This window comes from Plectropomus leopardus, chromosome 4 (assembly GCF_008729295.1).
Source record: "Plectropomus leopardus isolate mb chromosome 4, YSFRI_Pleo_2.0, whole genome shotgun sequence".
Classification (NCBI taxonomy): Eukaryota; Metazoa; Chordata; class Actinopteri; order Perciformes; family Serranidae; genus Plectropomus; species Plectropomus leopardus.
In genome coordinates this window covers 29,855,107-29,872,457 of record NC_056466.1, presented here as the reverse complement: position 1 = coordinate 29,872,457, position 17,351 = coordinate 29,855,107, and the positions used below count along the sequence as shown (strand labels likewise).

At 40.2% G+C, this 17,351-nt stretch overlaps 1 protein-coding gene across 1 annotated transcript in view; it reads right to left on the bottom strand.

Moving 5' to 3' along the window:
• grin2bb (glutamate receptor, ionotropic, N-methyl D-aspartate 2B, genome duplicate b) overlaps positions 1-17,351 on the bottom strand; it is a 121,095-nt gene that overhangs the window by 96,965 nt on the left and 6,779 nt on the right. The window lies entirely within an intron of this gene.

Below are 17,351 nucleotides of genomic sequence, written 5' to 3'. Positions count from 1 at the left end.
TAAAATGCAGAGCGACTGTGGAGACACTCCACTAACACAAAAAGAAATGGAGCATACCTTTCCATTTTTCATTCTGTATTAGCTGCCATTTGGTCATATTGAGAGGAATAGTTGTTACCAAAGAGATGAGCATCTGTTGAGGATATTCATTTATTTCAGTAGCAGCAAAATACACTACCTGCAATTGTCTAAGTGGGCAAAATATGAAAAAAACCCCACAAAAGTAAGAGCTAATTTTATTAGATGAAAAAGAAATGATTGAAATAGTTGAACTATATTAAATCAATCTCCTTCTGATAATCAGAGCTTTCTAAATTATTAAATGTATATGTATGTAATATATATAATTTGTTCTTTTCGTCCACATTGGGCAGAACACATTTCACTTACTGAAAAAAAAAAAATATTCTGCAATTATACCACTGCTGTTGGCTCCAAGTTATGGATGACGTTAATAACGAGCATTTCCCCGTATTGGTCAGGACCTTAAGAATCACAGATGACTCAACCCTTTAATTGCTGAACCAAGTGACCCAGATAGCAAGGTATCAAACCGCACACTGAGAGGCCTGTGAGCTCTCACAGAGCATCAAGTGACGACGCCACATCCATTATACTGTGCTGTGACTTCCTTGGAGGAACCCTGTGGCACACATCAAAGACGGAGCAGGAAGGAGATGGAGAACTCTGTGTGTGTGTGTGTGTGTGTGTGTGTGTGTGTTTGAGAGAGTCGGGACAGCACTGGGTGCATTTTGACAGATTGACAGCCTCACAGCTTCATGGACTAGCTGCCAGGCTAAGTGACCATTAGACACTCAGACTGGGCTCGACTGAGTGTCTCTCTCTCTCTCTCTCTCTTTTTTGTCTCTCCCCCTCTCTCTCCCTCCCACACTATGTTCATAGCTTTTCTCCCTTTTACCCTCCAAACATGTATTCTTTCAGTTGCTCCCTCCAACCCTCTGAGATCCCTTCGCTGCTCTTTGAAGTCAGCTGCAGACCTATTATTTACTATTATTGCTATTATTTACTGCTCCTCTATTAGCAGCTGTACAAAGAGCACTGGAGAAATGTTCAAGGAAAAAAGAGAGAGAGAAGAAGAGAGGCGAAGTGAAACATGTAAGCAGAGGGAGGTGACAGGCAGGGGAAACACAATTAGTCATAGCCTGATGTGAAAATTGTGGTTTCTTACTGTGTGTGTGTATTTGTGTGAGTGTACTGGGGGGGGTACAAATTTGGGCATATTTTCTGCATAGATAAAGACGTGGAATCTTAATGAGTATATGTTCATGCTCATATTCTAAATTAAGCACGGAGGAGCACTTTCAGAGAGGAATAAATGAAGGGCAGGGTAAAAAGGCTTGCTTCTCTTCTTCGCTCGCACAACACCTTTGCTAATCTTTTATTTATCAAGCGCCCAGTGTGTTGAGGAGCCGCTCCAGTCAGCACCAAGTCCAAACAAAACGAAGAGAGAAGTTGGGAGGAAATCCAACAGAGGTAGAAAACAGTGAGGAGTAATGTGTGAAATAGGGCGAGCAAAAAGAGAAAGAGGCTGGTATAGAAAATCAGAAGAGCAGAAAACGTGATCTCCACATAAAAAAACAGTTTGTCTAAAAGGTCTAATTAGCAGAGGTTTGTCAGGCTTAATTGCAGGTGCACAGTTGTAAACGAGTTGAATTTTCCATGGGGGCGCCACAGAGGAGCAGATAGGGAGAGAGAGAGAGAGAGAAAAAAGAGAAAGAGAGAGAGAGAAGGAGGAGGAGGAGGAAATGAGTGGGAGGAAGGCAGCAGAGAGAAGAGAAGAGGAGAGAAGAGTGGGGCGAGGGAGAGAATAAATAGAGACATACACAAAAGAGATGGAGGTGGAGGAAGGAACAGCAATAAGAAACCCAGAGGAGGGAGGGAGTGAGGGAAAGGAGGTGTGGAAGGGCAATACAGCTGAGGAGGGAAAGATGAAAAGAGGACATGATTAGCACAGGATGATAAAAGAGGAGTCAAGGGTGGGGAGGAGGTTAAAGAAATCTGAAGAAAAAACTAAGTGAGGAAGAAGGAAATGATCTGAATCCAGAGCGTGCTGAGGGAAAAAAGGGAAATTCTGCTAAAGGGCTGATGAATCTACTGAGAGGGACACCGGAGGGAAACTATTAGAAAAAAAATCTTTGAAAATAATGCAAGAAGTGTGACAGTGAACAAGGGAGCAGAGAGAAGAAGAGAGGCGGAGTGAAACATGTAACAGAGGGAGGTGACAGGCAGGGGAAACACAATTAGTCATAGCCTGATGTGAAAATTGTGGTTTCTTACTGTGTGTGTGTATTTGTGTGAGTGTACTGGGGGGGGTACAAATTTGGGCATATTTTCTGCATAGATAAAGACGTGGAATCTTAATGAGTATATGTTCATGCTCATATTCTAAATTAAGCACGGAGGAGCACTTTCAGAGAGGAATAAATGAAGGGCAGGGTAAAAACGCTTGCTTCTCTTCTTCGCTCGCACAACACCTTTGCTAATCTTTTATTTATCAAGCGCCCAGTGTGTTGAGGAGCCGCTCCAGTCAGCACCAAGTCCAAACAAAACGAAGAGAGAAGTTGGGAGGAAATCCAACAGAGGTAGAAAACAGTGAGGAGTAATCTGTGAAATAGGACGAGCAAAAAGAGAAAGAGGCTGGTATAGAAAATCAGAAGAGCAGGAAACGTGATCTCCACATAAAAAAACAGTTTGTCTAAAAGGTCTAATTAGCAGAGGTTTGTCAGGCTTAATTGCAGGTGCACAGTTGTAAACGAGTTGAATTTTCCATGGGGGCGCCACAGAGGAGCAGATAGGGAGAGAGAGAAAAAAGAGAAAGAGAGAGAGAGAAGGAGGAGGAGGAGGAGGAAATGAGTGGGAGGAAGGCAGCAGAGAGAAGAGAAGAGGAGAGAAGAGTGGGGTGAGGGAGAGAATAAATAGAGACATACACAAAAGAGATGGAGGTGGAGGAAGGAACAGCAATAAGAAACCCAGAGGAGGGAGGGAGTGAGGGAAAGGAGGTGTGGAAGGGCAATACAGCTGAGGAGGGAAAGATGAAAAGAGGACATGATTAGCACAGGATGATAAAAGAGGAGTCAAGGGTGGGGAGGAGGTTAAAGAAATCTGAAGAAAAAACTAAGTGAGGAAGAAGGAAATGATCTGAATCCAGAGCGTGCTGAGGGAAAAAAGGGAAATTCTGCTAAAGGGCTGATGAATCTACTGAGAGGGACACCGGAGGGAAACTATTAGAAAAAAAATCTTTGAAAATAATGCAAGACGGCACAAGTCATATCACACTTCAAATTTACAAAGCGCATTGATCACTGAAGTTTGTCAAATGGCACAAGCCACCAATAGAATAACCAGAGCTGCTTGTCACACGCAACTGCGCACGCTCACACTCAGGGACTTCCAATCTGCCAATAAAGATTCCACACAATCAATCAAGCCATGGACCGCGTGCCTTAATCAACTGGTCTCTCACAGTAATGAATGTGCATGGACTTTAACAGTCAGATGTTTTGTTTTTTCATGAGTATTGCCAGGAATTACTAGTGTTTATAGGCTCCCAGCAGCAGGCTGGGAGACATTTAAACTGAAACTGCCACGCTATCAGGCCCCTTCTATATCCCCGGAGACTTGATATGGTGGGCTGCACCGTATAGCATTTGAAAGGCATTGTGGATAACATAAGCTGACAGGCATATCTATTACAGAGCCCATTCACATTCAGTGGGTGGTCAGTTACAGGTAAGAGTGGTACTTTTGTTATCTCCTCGAAAGCACACACTAACATCAGACGTGATTTTTAAATAAAGAAATCATACTAAACAGCATACTTTAATAATATAATAAATAAAAGGCATTTTAACACTATAAAAGTATGACATGATCTGACAAGGTATAAGAAAAATCTTTTGGAGTTGAGTGTGTTTTTTTCCTTTATCCCCTGGAGAGATGCCACAGCAGGTGACAATGTTTGACATTTCTGTCACAGCTCCAATATCTCATCTATAATTTTTTTTAAAAATGTACTTAATTTTACTAATTAGACTCTACTGCTACTACTTTACTAACTAGAGTCTACACCCAATGTGTTTCCTATGACAAATGCTTTATGAATACAAGACTCCAACTATTTCTGTTATTTATTTAATACTAGTAAACAAGTGACAAAATAAGGCCATTGTCTAATGTTAGCACATGACTCAGAATAATACTAGCGTTTAATGGTGTGTGTGGTCTACATACTGGACATCTGTCAAACCGAAGAGCCCCTCTGAAAACACCTAACCTAAAATAACCTAAGCATCACAGCAGCAAATCAGCAACTGTCTAACACGTATTGGTGTCTAGAGGGGCCTCGAATATAAGCAGAGAAAAAGAAAATGACTTAATGCAGAGAGGCGGATCTTCCCGTAGACGACACAGGCAGTCGCTCAGAGACAAAGATCTAATGGTAACAGTCAGTCTGTACTTGGGGTACCACCTCTAGTCCTAGCAATGCACTTTACAAGGTTCCCACACATTTCCATAGACAGAATTTCAAAACTTTTCAATGACTTTTCAAGGACCTTTAATAACAAAAAAAAAACTTGCCCTTCTTGCACAGGGTTTTTCAAACATCAGATTTTGAAAAGGAGCTGGCCTAGAGAGCCAAGTGTACTTGGTACGGCACTGTTTGTACATTAACATGCTGTTCACTTTTTCAAGGACAGTATCTGAGTTCTAATCATTCTGTCATATCTGTAGCTGTGATAAAATTGACTCAAAGATGAAGAGAGTTACGCCCTCGCTGTTTACTATTACTCAATAAAGAATCAAAATACTGCTTGTGAGTCCACAGCCTGCAGTCCTATGTCAAAAATCCTCCGCACCAAAAAACTAGAGATGTTTTGGAGGAATGATAACGTTCTGATCTGTCAGAGCTGTGTGACGTTGTGTTCAGTCAGGTAATCAGACATCATGCTGCTATAATCACTCCCCTGCAGGGGCGGAGGAAGTCAACACAAGTTCTATTTACATCCTGTGTAATTATTCAATTCACTCTCACAAAGTCAACTGCCGCAAAGTATACTAACTCTCTACTACACGGTTATGGTGAGAATTGCATAAAAATATGCCACACTGCTGTTGAATATCAAGTCACATTTTCAGTGGTGTTATTCTATATTTTGTGCTTTACCTTTTTCATCATCAACGCATCCTAGAAAAACACTGAACTGTACAATGTGTAAGCAGGTGTTCAGACTAGAAACAGCCCTGAAATATGACCCAGACAGATCTGAGTAACAGATCCTTGAGTTACAAAGGCTCAAATCAAAACACTACACAGTGATTCATAATACTCTGAAGACAGGATTTTACAACTCAAGTAAATTATTATGGCTGCAGTCACTTTATCTTTGCACAGATGACTTTGCTTTACAGTCCAGCAAAACGTTTCCTTGCTGTACGACCTTGTGTTTTCTTGTTTGAGCCCTATGTGCGGGCACCAAGCAGCAAAGTCAAAGCCAACGGGGAGGTGCCAAAAACCTGCAGTTCCTTGAGTAACCACTTGAGGCTGGCTCCATAGCGAGTTAATCCACACAGACCAAGCTCCCGGGAAGTGCGCCAGGAGTGGCAGTACACTGTCCGGGTCTGTCACACGATGGCATTGGGCCCAGAAAGACTTGACTTACATTCAGTGTCAAAACCTTGGCAAAATGTCTCATTTCATTACCACGATTTAATCCATTAGGTTATATAATATTTGTAAAGTCTAAAAGAGCCTTTAGATTAAATTATTTAATCAGTATTGAAGCTAGCAAAGTGCTAAACTGGAAGTCAGGCGCTTCTCTGGTGGAAGTTACAGCAGGCACAGTGTGCATGGTCTATGGACCTGGTGATGAGGAAGATCTGGGTACTTTCAGACTGTGGAAATAGAGCTTTTTTTTTTTTTGCTTCATGCGCTACTGAGCAGTTGTCATATGAATGAACGGGGCCCCGCCTCCATGTTGTGTCAAGGTTTTCTTATTACATCTATAGCATAAACTCCATGTAAAAAATGCCCCTCTTTACAACAGAAATAAACATGTTTACAGCCTGGCACAAAAAACTATTTTGGTCTCTATAGCTAATTTCCCTCTTTGACAGCTGTACAGTGTATGATTTTTTTGGTACATTGGGTTATGAATAGGGTCACTTTCAGCTCCAAAAAAACCAAAACTGCTACTGCAAAAATGCCCAACTCGAGGCTTGAAAATGAGAATCCACAAACCAATATGTGATGTCACGGTAACTACGTTGATTATTTTCATACAGTCTGGCACCCACCTGTCATTGAAGTTCACAGATTTAAATGAATAAGGGGGCTTCTTTTTTTCACTTCGCGTTGAAATGTATCTGAATGAGGACTTATTACATTTCTCAGTACTTTCCAACATTTTGACATTGTCTATGGCTCTCAGCACCAGCACCATTTGTTCCTAAACTCAAACTTAAAAAAAAAACCCAAAAAACAGCTAATAGTTTCATTTGTTAATCTGCAATTTCCAAAAACATAATGGGAACTAAAGTTTTTATCAAACACCACACAAACGATAGTAAATAGAGCATTTGTTGAGGACTATTTTCAGCTGTGGATTAACACACATTTGGTGGCCCTGTGAGTATTGACGGCAGCAGGAGGGTTATTTTGAGACTGACTGAAAATAAATTCATCGCATCACACAGTGCAACCATGTGGCTATATGGTTTTTATAGTTTTTCAAACAACAATGGAGGTCCATGTCACAAGCTTTGGCTACACAAACATTATTTTGGACTTTTTCATTAGATTTACTGCCAATGAGGAAAAAATAGAATATCACCCACCTCATCATTTAAGTCATGCTGATTCTTTTGGCTGCTTAAAGATTTTTAATTTAGTAATCTAGTGGGATGAGAGCGACTGAGAGAAAGAGAGAGAAAGATGTTCATGATAAAATAGGCAGCATAGCAGTGCAGGCAAGAGAAAACAGACAGTCGGGGGAATACAACATATAAGGGACAAACTGTGTGTATCAAGATAGTGCTATTGGAGTCTTTAAGAAATCTTCTAAAACATTGTTCTCTATTGAATAATCTGTCACCTTGCAGCTGCCTTGCAGAAGTGCCACAATAGCAGGAAAAAAAATCACTAGTTTATTGAAGAGGGTCTTGGGTGTTTCATTAAGTGCACTTTAGTCTGGTCAAGAATCCTCTCTCTGCTAATTGCACTTACAATGAGACACGCTATAGATCTCTACTGTTAAATTGAGGCTGCCTGAGCCCTCTAAATAACATTATATGGCCTCTTCATCAGAAGCAAATAAACTGACTAAGACAGAGCACACACACACACACACACACACACACACACACACACACACGCACACAAAAAAAACAAACAAACATGCGAGTGCACACACACACACAAATACGCATGACCACAACTGTGCAATACATGCATGCACAAATATACACAATTAAATGTACACACTCAGAGGCACAGGATTGAAAAAAAACGCAGGATTGAGGCAAGATCCATCTATCCCCCAGGGTCTTCATTACCTCATTGAAGCCATTTATTCCACTGAGGTTATATCTCCTGCTCTGGACTTAATTTAGCAGCAAAGTGACGTGTCCCTCGCTGCTGCAATACATACAGGGCGCTTTACAGCCCGGACCACCTCTACAAAGCACATGTAGACCCATGTCTCATGTACAATATGTCACAAGAGGCCATGCCAGATACTACAGGTCTCCAGCCTGTTTTTTTCTTTTCTAAACAGGATCATAAGTCACTCTGATGCAATATGTTACCCCTTTTTATCTGAGACAGCACAGTCTATAAAGAGCCAGTCACACGCTCCCTTCAGCCTCAGCCCATGATGTATTTTCTCAGGTTCTGTCCTCATTCTAAGCCAATTTAGTACCTACTACTTTACTGGTGGCAGAATCTGAGCATTCAGCAGCTACAGCTCTCCTGAGGTTTTGATAGCACGCCTATGGCGCCTAGGACTCAAGAGACTAGTTGTAATGAAATACCGACTTCCCACTTTGTCTGTTTTATAATTCCTTAATTACCCAAGGGCCTCACACAGGCCAGAGACCTCTGTAGTCCTGCACCTGTAGCTGCACTACCTGCAAACAAGCCCTCTGTGCCAGGCCATGTCAGTCTCATCAACTCATTTAAATTTTAGGACTGTCAAACAATTCACTTTTTTAATTGCAATTAATCAAAACATTTCCGTATTTAATCGCAATTAATCACATTTTTTAGTCAAATGTTTTCAATTCCATTATTTTGCATTTCAAATCTATTTTGAAGCTCATTTTGACAGGATAAAGCAATTCTTAGACAATTCTCAACCAACTGTCTTGATTAGCAATCAAATGACAGCAGAAAAACTGCATGGGACGAGCATGGAGCGGGCATGTCTGTAAAGGGGAGACTCGTGGGTACCCACAGAACCCATTTTCATTCAGATATCTTGAGGTCAGAGGTCAAGGGACCTCTTTAAAATGGCGATGCCATTTACTGAGAAGCTAGTGTGAGAGGGCATGACTGGATTCCTCCCGTGTTCTGGTTTCGGATGATACCAGTATCATCACTGTAGCTTTAAAACTCAGCCCGGCACACTCTCTTACAGGCAGGAATGTCGGCTGGCGATTAACGCGATTTAAGAAAATGAATGCATTAATTACAGACCTTAATAACAATGCGATTAATGCATTAACGCTGGCAGCATTATTTCATTAATTTACTTATTTAAGTCTATGATGTCAACCCCTGCTGGTCACCAAACCACATCCAAAAACATCTGCTCTGACTTGGAACCAATCTTTCAACACATGTAAGGCTCTGAAATGTTGCTATTTTTCTTTTCCTGAAATGCGCTCTGTCAGTTTGTTTGGTATTTTTGTGTCCTGAAGCATAGCAAAATAAAATATCATAATTCAAATTGGGCTTTTTGAGATTTTGGACCAGTTCTGTTTTCAACACAACTGCACATCACATGTTTTCACGATATTCTGGCGATTCCAGTGGGAAAAAAAGAAAATGCACAACAGAAACGTGTGGCAATTAAAGAATTATGCTGAATAAACACTTTCATGCATCTTCCAATCAGTGACCAGATCAAATAAAATGTTACTATAGTACAGATTCAAGTAAAATCTGTACTCAGTAAAGATTCATGGGTGATTTTTATTTGTGCGTCAATGTCCTACTACAACACCAACACACAAACTATGTACCAACATGACCTGACTTCAGCTGCATATTAGGGGCGCTATTTAATCAAACCTTTTAACTCTGAGTCTGCAGGACTTTGGAGAAGCTGGTTTGCACTCTCCTCCCTGTTGGGCGAGACAATCATACAGGCACCATTATAATCTGCGGAGCTATTTAAAAGGTGTGACAACTAATGTGACAGGCTGAGCATTAATTATTAATAATTAGCACACCTTTCTATTTATATTCCACTTCATCAACCCATTGTGTGCACAGCTGGCTGCCTTTGAAGAGAAACATTAAATGTGTTCAGTGATGACCTTACTGACCTTGAGCATGTGACCAATGCAGATTTCTGTGATTACAAGTTTTAAAAAGGTGAAAAAAGAAAAAAACTAATTTAAAAACATTTTTTGTCACTTGTTTACTAGTAAAAAACATTTTTATGTCTGTGAGGAAAACACTTAATACAGAAAGACAGTACCTCTTGTTTTTCCTTCTCATTTTGTTTTCAGCATCTCGTCTTTGTGGATATTTGTCTGCGTGCAATTTTTTTTTTAACTTATTTTATTTACATAAAAAGATGGTGTCATTTCTCATCTAAAATTTATCAAAATTAAACAAGCTCAATAAAACATAATAACTTGAGCACCCCGAGGGTTGTCCGTCTGGACCGGACCGACATCTCTGCACAGCAGCTGGTCCTGGTTCTCCACTCTTCATCGAGCTGAAATCACCAACCATCTCTTTCATTATCACCACCGCCTTACAAGCGTATGTGAGCCTCAAATCACGCTATGATTTTCATTTCAATCTAAGTAGATCTGTTAAACTACCTAATCTTAAAGAGCTTAAGATTTATTTTCTGATAACCTGAGATGGGCGACTGATCATATCATATGACTTTTTTTTAGCCACAGTCTCGTGAAATTCACTATGGTTTTTGAAAGAATTCAGTTACTAACTGAACCTAATTAAGGGGCCATTGGGTGTTTAGTCTTTTATTTACCTTTAATAAATAAATCTGGCTAGCTTTTGATCTGTCTACTTCACAAATACACAATACTAGTTGTGCTTGCTTATCAAGTACTGTATTTGTCAGGGAGTGTAAAATTAGATTACAGCCTACATAGTACAATAATAATAATAATAATAATAATAATAATAATAAACCACTAATGCAATTCTACATTTTTTATGTGAATTCAACAGTTCAGTCTGTCTTTTTTTTAATTTAACTGTGTGCTTATACCACATGGTGGGACTGATAAAGGATCATCTCATTTTATCATTTTTTAGTGTTATTATCTTAAATGCATATGTTCTTCACATAAATATAGAGTACTGCACTATGGCACTGAAAACTAAATTCAATTCAAAGTAGGGCTGCGAAATTGATTGTTTTTATTACTTGTAAGTAGTAGTAGTTATTTTTATAGTGTAAAAGTATTAAAATATTTTTTTGTGTATTTCTTCAAATTTTTGCTTTTGTCCAACTGACAGTCCAAAACTCAAATATACTCAATTAACCCTTTTTATAACGATAAAAAACAGATACACTGGAACAAGGTAATATGGCCTTTTTTTCTTTTTGTTTTTTGCTTAAAAAATACATAAATTATTATTAAAATACTTGCCAATTAATTTTTTGATCATCTCAGCTCTTCATCCCACCAGGACCTGGAACATTTATTTTAAGATCCAATTGCACCTACACAAATAAATCTCAGTGATATAAGCCTCCACACTCGCCTCCACTTAGGCCTAAATGTGACAGCAGAGCCCCAGACACATCGTTACATGTCCTCTTCCTCTCTTTCCTCACCTTCCAATTTACCCCCTTGAGAGCTTTGCTCGACCCTTCAGCCTTGCCTCTGTCTCGCTGATCACCTGTTCCTCTGCTTCGTTAGAGAGAAGAAGGAAAAAAAAACCTCACTGACACCTGCAGCTCTTCCCCACTGAGCTTGTGTTGTTGCTTCATGTTTGTGTCTGTATATTTAGAGGGGAATTTCCTCCTCACCTCGACAGATGTCTGCTCTCCAAACCCACTCCTAAGTCTAAAGTCACGGCTAATTAATTGACAAGTTGCCCCAGCTGAGGGTCAAATGAAGACAGACTCTTTGACACTTGGAACGGTTTAGCAAACAAAGCCGCTGGGGATGTCAAATAGCTGCCACCTGCTAATAGCGCTGCAAAAAGAGTGGGAAATATCAACAATGAAAAAATCTGAATGTAGTTTTCTTCAGTGTATAACTTTACTCTTACATCCAAAAGGTATTACTATTATTGCATGAATGAATTACTCGCCAACAAACAAAATCTGAACCTGTCTAGATATCTTCCTCATTAAAATAAACTAACTCTGTTGATGAGCAGCATCACACGGGCCCATTTCTTCTCCTGATTCAATTAAATATTTTTTGTTTCATTATTTCCCTCTCCCTCTCTGCAAACATAATTATCATCTTATCATCCCCTCCAAGCAAAGCCATCTGCACGACATGATTTCTTGTGAGTCCTGATGTCTGTCTCTTGTGTGCCTTTTGAGGACAGTATCATGAAATATTACTCCATCTCGTTCAGCTATCAAACCCTCCATCAGCTCCTCTCATCTCCGCACCTCGACCCTTTTCTCAGCCAGTAGATCTTGTCTTTTGTTCTATCAGTTTCTTCTATCCGCCTGAAAGATTATAAGAAAAAAAATTCTATGACGCTCTTCCCTGTCTGTCAGTGGAAGAGCTTCAAAAGGCCTCCCTCTGGCATGGCACGAAAAAGTGACAGTTTCTGATGAAATTTCTGCATGTGACAGCCCAGTCATTCTGATCATGTTATTAGTGAGCATACAAAGGGTGAAAGATAGATCTGTAGTTCCATCTCTGCATCAGTGGAAAATATAAAAGGACTTATATAGCGATAGCGACTGTTTGCATTGTGATCAGTTTAAGCAGAGCCTTCACAAACAGATATCAACGAAAACTGGTTGGATGCCTGCTGACTTCAGTAACAGAAAGGCTCAGCGAGAAGCGGAGCAACGTGGGTTGAGGCGGCATCACAGCATTGGGCCCCCTTTTCTCTATTCTTAGCTCTTCCTCCTTCTCTCACAGTCACACATGACTAGGTAAAGAAGAGGAGAGGTAGAAGAGGCATCTTGAGTTTCTGTCTCTAACAAAGATGGGATGGCATACTCAGTTTCCAGTTTATTAAATACTGTCTGACTAGACTGTCTTCTTTTTTCTTTTTTTCGAAGTTCCATTTCAACATAGGGGAGAATTAAAATTAAATCTCTAACCATCTGTTCGAATTTAATATTCACAATGTACAGTGTAAGTGATGGGACTGTGTCTTGTACTCGCTTGCAAAATGCACTGTCCATGTGAGCCGGGATGTGGCCTGTTACTCTGTTTGCAATATACATTTCTGCAAACTACAAAATGGTTACTGATACATGTGAAACATGTAAATGTGATATATTAGCTGACTTTTGTCACTGCGAGGTGGAGGGGACTGTTGATAGCGTGGTGAGACGTCTGCCAAGTTGAAGAACACCGTTTGAAACCAGCAACACTGGTTGTTTTTCATCAAAGCGTTTTCCAAGAGAGTCTGTAGCACCGAACCTGGATGTTTTAAGCAAGGCATGTCCAAAGTCCTGCCCTGGGGTCATTTTCAGCCCCCAGACTGATTTTACACAGCCATTGACGGACTTTCAAGATATACTGTATATGTGGCCCGCTACACAATATTGGTTGTTGAAGCATCACTTTGGATTTTCCCATTATGTCCCCAAGACTATCATACCATTTAGAAACAATGATCAAGTAGAAACTATGCAGGTGGAACTGGTGTTTTTTAAACATGGAAGCAAGCAAACCACATTTCCAAACAGACATGGCCACGCCAAAGAAGTATCGACAGAGAGGACTGCCACATTTAAGAGTGTTGAAAAGTTAAATTCATTTTCACTGAAAGATGAAACAGTTGTGCTTGTCCTGTTTTTTTTGGTTTTTTTTGAGGCCACTTAATGCGAGAAGCAGTTGGCCCCCGGGTATTTTCACATTATCTGATCTGGCCCCCCATTCAAAATGTTGGTACAAACCAGTTCTAAGCCAGAGTATGATCCTTTCCTGTCATTTTTGGGCCTGAAACATAACCACACCTTCACTATAGCGTTGTTGAGAAATGCACAATTTCGACTTGTCCGCCAAAAAATAATGTACACATGTAATGTGTCCATGGTTTGCAAACCAACATGAATTCATTTATTTGTGGCCACTGATATCAACATCTGGCTCTAAATATTGATTGTCTTTTTCTTGAGCTTGACCATTTATTCAGAGCGCTGTTAGAATCCTCTCAGTAATTCATTGCACCACATTCTCAACGCAAAGCATACTCTGGGCACAGACAGAGTAGCAGAATGAAAGGAGCAGTGAGAGTGAAACTTAAATGTTCATTTTGCCCTCTCTAAAAACTTGCTTTCACTCAGCTCTGCAGCAGCTGCTCCTCTCATCCATCAATCTGTTCTGACAGCTCTGATCGGATACACTGATCAATAAAGAAAAAGAAACCAAACAAAGTGCTGCTGAAGAAAAACAATAAATTCTTTGAGAGTCTTGTCTGCGCAAACCTCCAAATTTAAAGAGGGGACACAGAATGATACAAATTGTCTCACATAAAAAACTGATAGCTTGCTGACCACCACCCTGTCCCAACATCAGCTGACCACCACACATCGATATTAACACTGTTCCTGCATATCAAGCAAGCTCACTGGTTAATCCTACTCCAGTCGAGAAGCAGGTTTGAAACAGACATAAAAAATATAAACACTACACAAATTGCACACAAAAGTATAAAATGAAAGGTTCACATCAACATCACATCTGTGCCCTTCACCTTGCAGTCCAGAGAGGCTGTTTCAGCCTTTAAAGACATTAGTTATTGCTACGTAAATGCGTTAATAGTGTATTCTAACTTTTTTTCCTAGATTGTGTGGATCATTTCTTGAAATAATCTGAAAATGCATGGATGATAGAAGCTTTTCTGCGGCACTGTGTAACTACTTTACACTTCTCTCCCTCCCCCTCTCCGTCTCTGAGTAAACAATAAACACCAGGCTGCTCAGCACCTGTAATCCTTCAACGACTCAATCAACATTTGTAAAGCTGGGCACATGAGGCTCGCATCCAAAACTGAGTCAGTCTGCTGTCTGTGAGTCCCAGCGTCAACATCTCGGCTCCCATTTACTCATGGCACTTCACTGTGGCCGCTCTGTTCACGGTCCACCGATCAAAACGGGGGGACCATGCTGCTCGACTGACAAGAGAGCCAACGTTCAGATCCAGTAATCCCCTCTACCCAACCCACTCTCCAAAAACATGCAGCATCACGATGCTGCAACAGCACGCCCCTCCTAGGCCTTGTTGCTTACACACTCAGAGCTACATCTGTCTACAAAGCTTCCTCCTTCATCCACTGTCAGTGAAGCTCCCTCTGGATTTACCGCCTGCGCCTGGATCTTTGCCTGTCTGTCTCCTTTTCTGTCTGCCACGCCTTAACCCCTTGCTCACTCTTGGTCATGTTCTCTCCCCTCTTTATCTTTTTTTTTTTTTTAAGATAGAAAATCTGCCCTAGAAACACAGTTCACATGCAGCCATTTCAAGCCTTCAGTGTCAGCCAATATCCAACTGTCGAGACGCAGGGTGAAGTTTAGATTGAAATATTGCAGTGAGGAATGTGGGAGCTGTGGAGCTCAGTGTCTGTGCAGCATATGTGAGTGCGGAGCAGAATACAGTAGGTCTGCTCCGTGTTGAAGCTGTTGTGAAGGAGGGACATAACCAGCTGTCACACACCTCCTCTCAGTCACGCTCCAACAGAGGCGCATCATAATTAGATAGTTACATCAGATGCTATGAGTCGGTGAATGCAAACGCTCGGTTTAGATTTGTGCGCATTAACTAGTCTCACCCAGTGCTAAAAGCAATCCAGCCAAGAATCTAATCCGCAATGCCACCAAGAGACAAATCCTGGACCTGCTCCATTGGCAGCGACCGGACACTGTGACAGAACGTGGGATTTTTGAGCATTTTCTGTTGCAAAAAATGTTCACACACACACACACATACATACATAATGAAAATGGTTTAAAAGGGAATTTTGTGCACATAAATGGTTAAACTTCATCTCCTCTCTTGTACTCCTTGTGACACCGCCTCTTAGACAAGTCTTTCCATTATCTTTACACACCCCTCCAACTTTTAAATGTGCGTTTTATCAGTCAAACTCCTGCTGAAAGGAGCACAAGCTCAGCAATAAAATAGGCTCCAGCTTCCCTGTTCTCCTGCTTTATACGCTTACTATTGTCTAGACCTGTTTTCCCTTGTGAAGCAGCACAAGTCGTCGTTTTGATGGGCTTATTGAAGCTGGCGCCTCGTTATCTCAACACTGGGCTCCCTCACAAAGCACCGCGAGAAAGAATGTGTGACTAGAAAAGAGACGTGTCCTTTCTTCTTCTGCACTATGAACGTTCATCCTTCTCTTCTCTGTGCTCTGGTTGTCTTGCAAAAAAATCAGGAATTGCTCTTAGCGTCTACACAACATTTTAGCATAAAGATATGCGCCCATACTGGGCTTCATTTATCAAACAATTTACTTATGAATCATTACCATCTTTGACAAAAAACCCAAAAAATCAATCTCAATACAGATCCTTGAAAAAAAAAGCTACTGTTTTTGTTTAGACTAGAGCCTTCTGGGAATTATATGATTATGAAGTAACATTCAGAATCACTGTCACAAAATTGTGCAGCCTAATGAACTCCCAGTGAGCTGCTCTCAGCTTTTTTTCCCCTTTATATTACAAATAAAGCCCAGTGATTCCCTAATTTCACCCAAAGCAAACCATAAATCACATCCATGCAGCCATTATCTCAAGAAGCACCAGATGTGTCATTGCAAATTACAAAATACTGTATGATCTAACATCCAAAATGACACATTTGTAGATGTATTTTAACCAATTATTTCCACCTCCTCTAATGTTTTACATGACCTGTAATTATCACAGACGAGGATAATTTCTTTGGGTGGAACGGAGAAAAGAAAAAAAACACTCACAAATATTGGATATTTTAAATATTTTACATTCTGGGATGCAGTTAGGACAACAGCTGAAATCATTAGTTGATTTATCAAATTGTCAATTGCCATTTTGACTATGAATTATCAAACCCAAATCCCACCAATTCAGGTTATCTGAAGATGTCATCTTGCACTTTTCGCAACTATGACGGGCATTTTTTGGAACCTATTTCCTGACATTTCATACACTAAATTGATTGATTAATCAAAAATTATTACAAAACAGATTCATCAAGACTGAAAATGATAGCTTAAGTTAGAACTATTACAAAAGAAATACTTCAGCCACAAAATGACAACTTGCATATCAGTTATTCAGGGAAACTGTATTTCCCGCATGCCTCCACAGTAAAGAAAGGATCCAAAATCGGAGAAGTTTAGTGATGGATTAAAGTCATAGGGTGCATTCAAAAAAACAATATCAAAACATCTGTTTACAAATTCTCACACAACTCATGCAGTATAATCAACCTTGAATTCATCATGGCATATGCTCAGTACTTCCCAAACACATGCGTTTTCATTAAAACCTTTCTATTCAAAACACTTTGGTGTATGAGTGACACACCAAGGTGAGTGTGAGCATTTTAACGGTGCTCGTGTATTCCAATGAGCAGCGTTCAAACACCCAGGTGCACTACTGATCTGTGTGTGAGGCTGTTTATGCGGAAGTGTTTAAAATAGTAACATTTTAGAGAAAAGGAGCATACATGTGGATAAATGAGACTTGAATTAAACTGCACAAGTTTTGCAAGAGTTTGCAAAAGGATATTTGATATAGTTTTGATGTTGTTTAAACATGGACTGTTTTTACTCCAATTCATCAAGAATTTTCTCCTTTTCTGTCTTCTTATTTATCTTGGAGTCATGTGAGAAACAAAGTTTTCTTCACAAATTTAACATAACACGGGTTGAGTAACTGATACAAAAATAATCATTTTGTGGGTGCAATATTCCTTTAATACAAGAAGTCTGA